Source organism: Leptonychotes weddellii, chromosome 6 (assembly GCF_054177405.1).
Source record: "Leptonychotes weddellii isolate Sample4059 chromosome 6, ASM5417740v2, whole genome shotgun sequence".
NCBI classification, from domain to species: Eukaryota; Metazoa; Chordata; class Mammalia; order Carnivora; family Phocidae; genus Leptonychotes; species Leptonychotes weddellii.
Genome location: NC_138374.1, coordinates 24388350 through 24400818, shown reverse-complemented (window position 1 = coordinate 24400818; position 12469 = coordinate 24388350). Strand labels below are relative to the sequence as shown.

At 38.7% G+C, this 12469-nt stretch overlaps 1 protein-coding gene and 1 pseudogene across 2 annotated transcripts in view; one reads left to right on the top strand and one right to left on the bottom strand.

The window, feature by feature from the left end:
- Positions 1 to 12469, bottom strand: part of ARMH3 (armadillo like helical domain containing 3) — a 179152-nt gene that overhangs the window by 63070 nt on the left and 103613 nt on the right. The gene's annotated exons all lie outside the window — the stretch shown is intronic.
- On the top strand, positions 5796 to 11302 carry LOC145721978 (cytochrome c oxidase assembly protein COX20, mitochondrial pseudogene; annotated as a pseudogene).

Sequence of the window (12469 nt, the reverse complement as noted above, 5' to 3'; positions counted from 1 at the left end):
AGGACAGAGGAAGATTTGAACCATTCTATGAAGGTTGTCGTCCCTGATTTTTCTATAAAAGGATTTTATTTTTCTAGTCTGGCCCTGGCTGATGATTCCCCACCCACAGTTTTTTCTTCACAAATTTATTTTTTACAAAGAGCTTTGCAGTTGATTCTTAAGGAGGTTTTTTTCCAGTCTTTGAGGCCATTTTATATAAGAGCAGCAAGCCAAAACCCAGAAAGGGGAGAAAATATTCCCAAATCATCCAACAAATCAGTACAGAGTCAGGATTAGATCAAAGCATCTGGACAAAAATTTAGAAGGCATATTTATCAAATGTGCTGATGATACAAAGCTGCAAAAGAAAACCAATACATAGAATGACATAATCAGGACTCAAAAATTATCCTGATAAGCTAGAATGACGAGCTGCAATGAACAAGACACATTTGATAAGGATAGAGTTTCATTTAGGTTAGTTTAAAGAAAAGATCAACTGGAGATGTTCAAGAGATTCACCAACACAGTTGTAGTAGCTCTGAATGGTAAGATTTTAGATGATTTTACTTTACTTTGTTCTTTGCACTTTTCTGCATTGTTTAAAATTTCTATAATGAACAGGTAGCATTAAAACAAGCAAACAAACAAACAGGGGCACCTGGGTGACTCAGTTGGTTAGGTGTTGGCGTCTGACTCTTGATTTCAGCTCAGGTCATGATCTCAGAGTCATGAAATCAAGCCCTGCATTGGGCTCTGCACTCAACAGGGAGTCAGCTTGTCCTTCCCCCTCCCCCTCTACCCACTCTGTGCATGCATCATGCGTGCTCTCTCTCTCAAATAAATAAATCTTTAAAACAAACACCAAATAAACAACCACCACCACTCAAAACACCACTACCAACTTAATAATTTAAGGATGGGGGCGGGGAAGAGTTAGCTTGAGAGCAGGTCACTTCAAGCAAATTTGAAGGTTTTAGTGGGACCTAAGCTTGTTATGGACCAACAATGCAATTCAGCTGCTGAAAAACTAACACAATGGAGCCTGCAAATAAAATGTGTCCAGATCCCGGGTGCTAACAGTCTCCTACTAATCTAAACTACTCAGATCATATCCGGATCCAGTTCTAGGTGTCATTCAATCCAATAAACATTTACTGAATGCTTATTTGGTACAAGGCATGCCCTAACACCATACTTTAGGAGGTAAACTGAGAAGTTAGAATATGTCTAAAAGACAATCACAGTATGCCAAAGATTTTAAAACCATGACATATGATGAACAATTGAAGGAAGAAAGGATACTACAGAAGAGCAGGAGTATACATTTTAGCCCTGTGAAGAAGATAGTATGTAGAAGAGACAGTACATTTTTTTTTTTTTGGTGTTGCATCTACAGGTTCAGGTTATAAAGAGGAAGACTCCAACATAAGGAATAGATTCTCATCATTTTTTTAAAGATTTTATTTTTTTAAGTAATCTCTACACCCAATGTGGGTCTTGAACTTAACATCCCTGAGATTAAGAGTTGCATGCTCCACCAAATGAGCCTGCCAGGTACCCCAAAATTCTCATCATTTAAAAAACTGAATAATCTATAACCTAAAGTATTAAGCACTATTTCACTAAGTGTTCAAGGAGAGGCTGGATATGACCCCAACAAGTAAGATTTATGCTTTGGGAAGGAGACCAGAGGAGATGGCCTCTTCAGTTCTTTCAGCTTTCAAGGTTCTGTGATCCTGGCACTGCTAATCTGCAAGATCAAAGTCCAGTAGAAAAGAGGAGGTATGGTACCTGGCATTCTGGTATAAATCTGAGAATTTAGAGTGATTACGTTCCTATGAGCCAAAAACACTCCTCTTTTTTTTCCCTTTATTTTATTATGTTATGTTAATCACCATACATCATTAGTTTTTGATGTAGTGTTCCACGATTCATTGTTTGCGTATAACACCCAGTGCTCCATTCAGTACGTACCCTCTTTAATACCCACCACCAGGCTAACCCATCCCCCCATCCCCCTGCCCTCTAGAACCCTCAGTTTGTTTCTCAGAGTCCATAGTCTCTCATGGTTCGTCTCCCCCTCCGATTTCCCACTCTTCATTTTTCCCTTCCTACTATCTTCTTCTTTTTCTTTTAACATACAATGTATTATTTGTTTCAGAGGTACAGGTCTGTGATTCAACAGTCTTACACAATTCACAGTACTCACCATAGCACATACCCTTCCCAATGTCTATTGCCCAGCCACCCCATCCCTACCACCCCAACACTCCTGTTTTTGTTCACAATATTCAAAGAAAACTAAAGTTTCATCCGCTGAAGAGATGCCTATTGTGTTTGCTGACAGGATAATATATTACTACCCAATAGTAATGGCTTCCTCAATGCACTAGTAGATTAACAATCTACTGTGTTCTACATGATTAGAATACCTAAGTTAATTGACCAGAGTTCCAGCCTGACTTTTAGGAAAGAAAAAATGGAGAAGGAAAATTAAGGGATAAGATGAAGAACTGCCCACAATTTAAAAAGACTCCTTTTTTAAGTGCCCTAGATATGGGATGGAAAAAAAGGAATTAGGGACCTAAATTATGCCTATTGATCCCATTTGTGACTAGGATTTATAGAAATTACAATTAGAAACCAGCATTTTGTGAACTAAGTCATGATTAACTGTCTATACTTTCTAGCAAGAGTTCCTTTTGAAGAAGAAAAAAAGAAACCAACCATTCCTCAGGTGAAAATGAAACTTTTGTCTTACCTTGGGATCAATAATAATTAGGGAGAAGCACGTCCCTAAAGGACCAAGGATAGCTGTACCAGCAAAAGCAGGCCATCTCCAGAGATCCAGAGGATGAGAAGAGCTGGCTGGGAAAAAGCAAAAGCCCAGGAATAATAGGCTTTGGACTGCTAGACTCTAGTCCCTTCCCACCGCAATAGCCCTACTATAAAATGAGTCAAATACCTTTCTTCCTGACCTACTAAGACAGAGCAGCAATTCTAGGTCACCCTGACTGCCCCTCTGGTTCTCAACTCCTAGCATTTAGAAACAGCTATAAAGACAAGGGAGCTGTAACAGAAACAGAAGAATAAAAAAATGCTCCTAAAACCAGAGGCTGCTGGTTCTTTTGTTTGTTTAAGATTTTATTTATTTATTTATTTATTTGAGAGAGCGAGGAGGGGAAGGAGCAGAGGGAGAAGGACAAAGCAGACTCTGTGCTGAGCATGGAGCCCAATGTGAAGCTCGATCTCAGGGTCCTGAGATCGTTTTCTCAGCTGAAATCAAGAGTCGGACGCTTAACCAACTGAGCCACTCAGGCACCCCAAAACCAGAGGCTTCTAAAGAAAAGATCCCAAGGCAATCTCACACAAACACACCACACTTCCTCTCATTCATTCTTTCTCTGAATTTCTCTCTTCCCAGGTTTTTGATGCTTACCTAATAAAAAACTGAAAAAAGCATAGGGTAGGACCTACTGACTAAAAGATTAGCAGAATAAAGGACCTACATCAGATGGCTCATCTCAGATACCCATAAAAAAGTCAATGCTAAGTTTAAAACCTAAAGTTAATTTACCACACCATAAAATTATCGGTATGAGATCCAATTAACTATTAGTGGGACAAGTGCGAACCAAAGGCCTTTGCTGTGTAGATACACATTTGGAGAAACAAAGAATGTTGTTAGACTGTGAACCTAAAAATTGAGGAGAGAATTTGCTCTCCTACCCTGGGGGTGATTCACTCACACACATGGGACCAAGAGCTAGAACATTCTGGAGGAAACTGACAATCATACATTTCTTCTCCAGTGCTCTCAGCAATTTCACCTGCAGCTGTCTGCTAAGAATCAAGCCCTTTCAACTTACCTCAAGGCCCAGGACTCTTAATTACTTCTAGTCACCAGGAAGCAGCTACTCTGGTATCACTGGCTCAGTCACAAATACAGTCCCTCCAAACCACTTCCAATATGTTCAAGTAAGTACGTGACATAATTCATTAAGAAAGAGAAAAATATCAATGTAATTAACCAGTAAAAAGACTGTCTAATTGTTTTCTAAAACAACATTCAAAGTAAGGTCACCAGATATATATATATAAGATCTTTTCCAACTAACACACCCTTACAAGTTTCCTCCAGTTGGCTATTCACAATCCTATAAAACCCTAGCCTTTACAAAAGGTGAGGGCCCACACCTGGAAGGCCTCAAGTGACACTCTCAGAGCATGCACCTGGAACCCACTAAACAAGTACTTCTATTTTACAGTCTAGTAGCTTGATTCAGGATAGGGGGCTGAATTCAAGGTTGGCTTCTTTTCTCCTAGGAGTCACACTCCAGAAACAGTCCCTTATCCGAGCCAACAAAACTAAGCCACAGTCAGCAGACCCACACTAGTGGAAGAAAATGAGATGCAAAAGATGGGGCACAGGACAAGAATATTTTCCACAGGGGTGCCTGGGTGGCTCAGTCAGTTAAGCGTCTGCCTTCGCCTCAGGTCATGATCCCAGGATTCTGGATGGAGCCCTGCATTGGGTTCCCTGCTCTGCAGGGAGCCTGCTTCTCCCTCTGCCTCTGCCGTTCTCTCTCTCTGAATAAATAAATTATTGAATAAATGAATAAATTTAAAAAAATAAAAATCTAAAAAAAAAGAGTATTTTCCACAAACGAACACTGACTCCAGACATAAATGCACACACCTAACAACTCCTTTATCCATTCCACATCAAAGTACTGTGTCCTTCTCTCAAAGCTATATACCTCCAAAACGAGTGTTTACCAATTAGTGCTGTTACTTTTGTACCATACTCTTTGTTATAAAGTTCAACATGCAAGCATCAAGAGCCAATGAGCTCTCTATACATTTTTAGCTATAGGTTAGTAGCTCACCAAAAAATGGAGCAGGATCTAGAATGCTGTGTTTAATACCTACATGTGAGAAAATCTCTCACAAACAAAATGTATCTAAACTCTAAATACAGACTTTTCCCCCACATATAAACTTTTCCCCCACTCACACCTAGTCTTAGCTCCAGACATGATAAAATGAACAAAATCATGGTCCTGTTTCTAATGCATCCTTACCTTCTCAGGAAATACATGAAATTCTCCTTTTTAGTGTACTTTTTGGCAAATAAAGTTTAGTATAGTGAGTGTTGCATGTGTATGTTATTTAGATAGAGCTACAGTGATATTTCTATATCTCACTGGAATTTAGTATAAATATAAACAGTTTCTAATTCCAGTAAGTTAAAATGTATATGGTAAGCCCTACAGCAATCACTAATGAAACAACTAAAAAAAATAGTGAAAAAAATCATTAAAGAAATCAAAGTGCTACATTGGAAAATATTCATTTAATGCAAAAGAAAGCAGTTAAGAAGATACAGAGGGAACACAAAAAACATGAGACACATAACAAACTAAAAGTGAAATGTCAGACATAAGTCCAGTTATATCAAAAACAACATTAAATGTGAATGGAACAAATAACACAATCAAAAGGCAGAGACTGTCAGTCCAGATAAAAGTAACCAAGATCCAACTATATGCCATCCATCAGAGGCACATTTTAGATTCAAAGATACAAATAGGCTGAAAGTAAAGGAATGAAAAAAAGATATGTCATGACAGAAATGAAGGCAGAGACAATTCAACAATAAAAATTGGGCACTGGAGCCCACGGCCACCTCACTGGAGCATGGCAAACTCACCAAGGGGAAGCCCTTTAAACTTCTAGAAACTTTATATGCCAAAACATTCCCTGTGCACAGGATTCAATACTGTATGGTTCATTAGGATCTGCTGGGCTGGCCTTGGACATTTTTTGTTAACTAGTAGAATGAGAAGATCATGTGATGCTGGAGTAGGAGGATTTATCTTGGTGACTTTAGGACGCTGGTTCCATTGTAGGTATAATTACGCAAAGCTAAGAATCCAGGAAAGAACTGCCAGAGAAGGAATACAAAGTGTATGCCAACAGACAACTTAGATGAAATGGAGAAATTCCTAGGAAGACAAAAATTACCGAAACTGACTCAAGAAGAAACAACAATCTGAACATAGCTATATAACAAGCAAAGAGATTTAATTACTAATTTTTTGAGAGAGAGAGAAAGAATGTGGGGGACGGGCAGAGGGAGAGGGAGACAGAGAATCTTAAGCAGGCTCTACACCCAGCATAGAGCCTAATGCAGGCCTGAGATCATGACCTGAGCCAAAATCAAGTGCTGGATGCTGAACCGACTAAGCCACCCAAGCAGGCGCCTCTTCAATTACTATTTTAAAAAACTACCTGTGAAAACAAGCCCAGCCTCTGATGGCTTCACTGATGAACTATACAAAGATTTAAAGAATTAATACCAATCCTCTAAATAGTCTTTCAAAAAAACTGAAGAGAGGGGACCACTTCCCCAACTCATTCTATAAGGCTACCAATACCCTGATATCAAAACCAGACAAAGACCACAAGAAAAGAGAACTACAGAGCAATATCACTGATGAATAAGGACACAAAAATCTTCAGCAAAATACTACCAATCTGAAACCTGCAACATATAAAAAGAATTATACATCATAACCAAGTGGGGCTGGTTTAACATCTCAAAATCAATTAATGTAATATAACCGTATCAATAGAATAAGAAACAAAAACCACATGATCATCCCAATAGACACAGAAAAAACATTGACAAAATCCAACACCTTTTCATGATTAAAAAAAACACTAAAAAACTAGGAATAGAAGGGACCTTTTTCAGCCAAATAAAGGGCATCTAAAAAAAAAAATCCACAGCCAAATGTTTTATAAATTTAAAATGTAAGAAAAAAATTAAGAATACCTATAATCCCTCCAATCAGAGATAAGAACACATTGATTAGTGGGGCACCTGGGTGGCTCAATCGGATGGGCGTCTGCCTTCGGCTCAGGTCATGATCCCGGAGTCCCGGGATTAAGCCCCATGTCCGGCTCCGCCTCAGTGGGGAGCCTGCCCTGTGACCCTCCCCCATCTCATGCACTCTCTCTCTCTCAAATAAATAAATAAAATCTTAAAACAAAAAAACACTGATTAGTATCTTTTCAGTTATATGCATATTCCTTTTGGGCACATTCTCCTTTACCAAAATAATGGCAAGAAGGCAGAGTAATAAAATAATAAAGCCAAAGTTTCACGGTCAAACATCTCAAAGGGCTGGAAGCGATGGAAAACATAAATTCTTCCCATCTGAACTATTTTCCCAACAATAATGCCAAGATGCAGGCTGACAGCCTAAGTTCCAGTGTTGCCCCTGATGTCAGGTTGCAAATAATATCATTCTGTATTTCTGATCCCTTCTAGGTCCACATAAGTAGAGCCAAGGGAACTGAATAAAGTTGGATATGGAAGGGAGTTGCTTTCTAGAATGAAGTCCCATGCAGATCATCAGAACCAAGGCTGTAAGACCTCCAGACTTGCATAGTAAGAACAATTGTTTAAAAAAGATGATAATACGGGCGCCTGGGTGGCTCAGTCGTTAAGCGTCTGCCTTTGGCTCAGGTCATGATCCCAGGGTCCTGGGATTGAGCCCCGCATCAGGCTCCCTGCTCAGCGGAAAGCCTGCTTCTCCCTCTCCCACTCCCCCTGCTTGTGTTCCCTCTCTCGCTATCTCTCTCGCTTTCAAATAAATAAATAAAATCTTAAAAAAAAAAAAAGATGATAATAATGAACATTTACATAGCACTGACTGTACTAGGTACTGACTGACTGTGTGCCAGGTACTATTCCAAGTCCTTTACATATATTGTCATTTAATCATCTCAGCAATGACCCAGGTTCCATGAGGAAACTCAAAGCAAAGAGTGGTTAAAAAATGTGTCCAAAGTAAGCGGTAGAGCTTAGACTCAAACTCAGAGAACCAAACTCTATAGAGTCCCTGCTCTTAACCACTATGTTATGCCATCTCTTAAACAAGCAGAGCAATGAACAAAGCTAAAAAACAAACAGAACAGGGACATACAGAAAAAATGTGGAGTCTCAAATTCTGCACTCATCAGTTAATTCAGCCTGATTTCAGTTAACAAATCAGAACTGTGGTTATCTCAAAAAAGCAAAGTGGGTGCTGGGGATTGCCACGTGCAAAAAAATGAAGTTGGACCCTTACCTTACACCATATATAAAACTTCCCTTAAAATATATCAAAGACCTAAATTAAGAGCTTTCTTACATTCCTTTTCTTAGAAGGAAACATGAGAAAGTTGCAGGACTTGAATTGACAATGATTGCTTGGATATGACACCAAAAGCATGGTCAACAAAAGAAAAAAACAGATAAGCTGGACTTCACCAAAATTAAAAACTTTTATGCATCAAAGGACACAATCAACAGAATGAAAAGGCAATCCACAGAAAAAAATATCTGCAAACCATGTATTTCATAAGAGGCTGGAATCCAGAATATATAAAGAATTCTTAAAATTCAACAACAAAACAGCCAAACAACCCAATTTAAAAATTGGCAAAGGACAGGAATAGACATTGCTCCAAAGAAGATAGACAAATAGCCAATAAGCACATGAAAAAGATAACTAATACCACTAGTCATTAGGGAAATGCAAGTCAAAACTGCAATTCAATAGCATTTCATACTCATCAGGACAACTATTATAAAAAAAATAGAAAATAACGAGTGTCATCCAGGGTATGGAGAAACTGGAACCCTTGCACAACACTGGTAGGAATACAAAATGGTGCAGCTGTTATGGAAAAGGGTATGGTGATTCCCCCCAAAAATTAAAAATAAAATGATCATATGATTCAGCAATTCCACTTCTGGGTATATCCCCAAAGGAAGAAAAAGCAGGTTCTCAAAGATTTGTACACCCATGTTCATAGAAGCATTATTCACAATAGCCAAAAAGTGGAAGCAATGCGAGGGTCCATCAATGGATAAATGGATAAATAAAATGTGGTATACATACAATGGAGTATTATTCAGTCTTTAAAAAAGTTGGGGGGGGGCACCTAGCTGGCCCAGTCAGTAGAGCATGGGACTCTTGATCTTGGGGTTGTGAGTTCAAGCCCCATGCTGGGTATAGAGATCACTTAAAAAAAAAAAATGGAGGAAATTATGATACATGATACAACATGGAAAGAACCTTGAGGATATTATGCTAAGTAAAATAAGCCAGGCACAAAACAACAAATATTGTTTAATTGCTCTTATAAATATGTTCCTAGAGTAGTCAAACTCACAAACACAGAAAGTGGAATGGCGATTGCCAGGGGCTAGGAGGAGGGAATGAGGAGTTACGGTTTCATTTCAGTTGAAGAATATGAAAAAGATGGCTCATGGTGATGGCTGCACAACAATGTGGATGTACTTAATGCCACAGAACTGTAGACTTAAAAATGGTTAAAATAGTAAATTTTATGTTATGCATATTTTCTTGCAATTTTCTTTAAAAAAGGCTAAGTGAGGGGCGCCAGGGTCGTGAGATCAGGCCCTGTGTTGGGCTCCGTGCTCAGCAGGGAATCTGCTCAAGATTCTCTCTCCCTCTCCTGCCCCTCCCACTCCCACACTCTCTTGGGCTCTCTTTCTCCAATAAATAAATCTTTAAAAATAATAATAATGAAAAAAAAAGAGTTCAACAAAAAATAAAAAATAAAAACAAAAATGATGATGATAAATTTAAAAAATTTAAAAAGTAAAGCGGAAAAAGACCCCAAGGGAATTTCAGATTGAGGGAAGGAGGGCTTTTATATACTAAAGTCATACTCACCTAAAATCACAGTAGCCCCAACTAAAAATCTTAATATTCCATTACAAATACCTGAATTTCTTCAACCAAGACTTCTTTACTGTACTGCAGTTCACCAAACCCAGCTATGACCTAATGCAAAACCTCACTTTGCAGCATAAACCAAGTTAGGGCAAAACAGATAATTAACCACATGGGATTCAGTGTTTTTTTTTTCCTAGCTGTAGTCTCAAGAGATTAGAGAACAGCAATTATTAGAATAATATGTAATGCTATCAGTCACTGGGGAAATATTATAGCAGCCTCATTTTGGTGCTTTGTTTTAATCTGCATAATGCTTTTCATTCTCTGTAATGGGAGATCAGCAGGGTCTGTTTACCAGAAGAAAGGTCATTACTGATAAATTCTAACCCAGGGGATAATCTGAGCCTGCCTGTCTGCCACTTTTGAGCAGACAACTGGTCTAGAAGCTTATTTTCATGTACTTCTTGCTATTCAAGAGTCAACAGCCCAATGCCTCTGCTCCTGTCATTTGATTGCTTTGATCCATATTTACTTTTCACTAGACTACATTGCATCCTTCAGCTGAAGTGCCTGGTGTCAAACTGTTCCTCCTCTCAGCTCATCATCAATATCCATTCTGATTAAAGAACTGTGACTAAGAGGCAAATTCTGTAGCCCAAACAGGTTCATGGGCAAGGGGATTTGAAGGGACTCTGCCTAGCTGAGACCTTACATTCCCTTTCCAACCCTAATTCTGGCCATCAACAGTAATGTGCTCTCCCTGATTACCGCCTGTGGGCTTTTTCTCCATGACATTCAGAATTCTATATGCAGCCTGCTCCAAAGGGTGCTATGCCCAATGAACCCCCCTATCTAGAGGCTGCTGAGAGCTATTCTTGTTCCCCAGCCTCCCCAGCAGAGTGTACATTTAAAGCTTTCCTCCTCCTCCTCCCCCTCTTTTTTTTTTTTTTTTTTTTGAGGGGATATTTTTTAGGATGAAGGAAAACAGCTACATAAGCACACAAGCAGGAAGTAGGGGAAGGACTACTTCAGCACTGAAACAAAAAGATCATGGAGTAAAGAGAGGGACAAGAGGCAAACTCACAAGGTGAACAATTAAGACATTTATTCTCATTCCAAATCCCAAGCTTGTCACTAATCACAGCAATATCTAAAAAGTCATTCTTGTCAGCCCTGGAGGGCCTAATGGATAAAAAGTCATTGCCAAAGAAAAATTAAACTTTAGCTTAATGCATTCCTAATATAGGAAAAATTTAATATATTAATCACAGAGTTACTTTATCCACCTTAAGAAAATTACAGATCAGGAAAAAACCTATTTGCAATGATTCAGCCACTATTTCTGTGAGCAACCAGAGAATAGGATTGTGAACTTGGTGCTAATAAAATGCTAATTAAGTGAAAAGCATTAAGATGTTAACTTGAACAGATTCATTAAGGGCTTCAAATTACTCACCTTGAAAGTTGTTTGGTTAGATGAAGGTCAGATTTTAGTCTAACATTTTTCTTTTTCTCTTTTGACTAATTAGGTTAATAGCAGACATCTTCCTAAAGTATAGGACCTCACTAGGGTAATCTGCTAAGTGGTGGCAGGAAATATTTAGCATAGAAGTCTCCAAGCAAAACTTCCCAAATGCTTTCCTTCCAGTCCTGCATTTGGCCCCTCAGAGTATTTTTCCTTTGTGGACCAGCTGATCTGTGAAGGCAGCTGAATTAACAATTATACAAAGTAGAATTTTAAAGGTAGAGCAGTAATATTTTATTTTTCTTGTGGCAAAACAAAGGAACAACCCGCCTATGGGAAGGAACAAATATAGGGCCCTGTACATTAATGACATCAGGTATTCCAATAAAAACAGCAGTTTCGGGGCACCTGGCTAGCTCAGTCAGTAGAGCATGTGACTCTCAATCTCAGGGTCATGAATTCAAGCCCCACATTGGGCATGACGGCTACTTAAAAAAAGAATAGTTTCTCAAAAACTCTAATTTGAAAAGATATACGCACCCCAATATTTACTGCAGTATTATTTACATTGGCCAAGATATAGAGGCAACCCAAGTGTCCATCAAGAGATAAATGGATAAATTTGTGGTATATATACATATACATTCACACACAATGGAATATTACTCAGCCATAAAAAGGAATGAGATCTTGCCATTCACAACAACATAGATGAACCTAGAGGGTAATATGCTAAGTGAAATAAGTCAGACAGAAAAAGACAAATACCATATGATTTCACCTACATATGAAATCTAAAAACCAAAACAAACAAAAACAAACTCATAAATATAGATAACAGGGGTGCCTGGGTGGCTCAGTTGAGCATCTGCCTTCGGCTCAGGTCATGGTCAGGTCCTGGGATCAAGTCCCACATCAGGCTCCCTGCTTGGCTGGAAGCCTGCTTCTCCCTCTCCCACTCCCCCTGCTTATGTTCCTGCTCTCGCTATCTCTCTCTGTCAAATAAATAAATAAAATCTTCAAAGATAAAATAAAATAAATACAGAGAACAAACCAGTAGTTACCAGATAGGTGGGGGCAAAGGGATGGATGTTATAGGTGAAGCAGATTAAGAGGTACAAATGTCCAGTTACAAAATAAGATGAAAAGTAGAGCACAGGGAATATAATCAATAATATTGTAATAACTATGTATGGTGACAGATGGTAACTACACTCATCATGGTGAGCACTGCACAATGAATAGAATTGTTGAGTCGCTA